Genomic DNA, 602 nt, shown 5'->3' on the forward strand with positions numbered 1-602 from the left:
GGGGGCAGGTGGCAAAGGTCCTCAATAAACATTGCTCCAAAGGAGAAATGGCCAACAGGTTTATGAAAGGTGCTCAACATCACCAATCATCAGGGAAATGCAAATCCAAACCACAATGAGATATCACATCACACCTGTTAGGATGACTATTATAAAAAAGTCAAAAGTCAAAAGAATTGGCAAAGATGTGGAAAAAAGAGAACCTTGTATATTGTGGTAGGAATGTAAATTGGTACAGCCAGTATGGAAAACAGTATGGATGCTCCTCAAAAAACTCAAAATAGAACTACCATATGATCTAGGAATCCCACTGCTGAGTATATATTCAAAGGACAGGAAATCACTATCTTGAAGAGATATCTGCACTCATGTTTATTGCAGCACTATTCACAATATCCAAGATTTGGAAGCAACCTAAGTGTCCATCAGCAGACGAATATGTGTATGTGTGTGTGTGTGTGTGTGTGTGTATAGATATGTATGTGTATATATATGTGCATATATATGTATATATATATGTATAGTGGAATAGTATTCAGCCTTTAAAAAGAGCTCAATAATATTGCCACTTGCAACAAGATGGATGAACCTCGAGAATATTA

The sequence above is a fragment of the Colobus angolensis genome, unplaced genomic scaffold (assembly GCF_000951035.1).
Source record: "Colobus angolensis palliatus isolate OR3802 unplaced genomic scaffold, Cang.pa_1.0 Scaffold99, whole genome shotgun sequence".
Taxonomy (NCBI): domain Eukaryota; kingdom Metazoa; phylum Chordata; class Mammalia; order Primates; family Cercopithecidae; genus Colobus; species Colobus angolensis.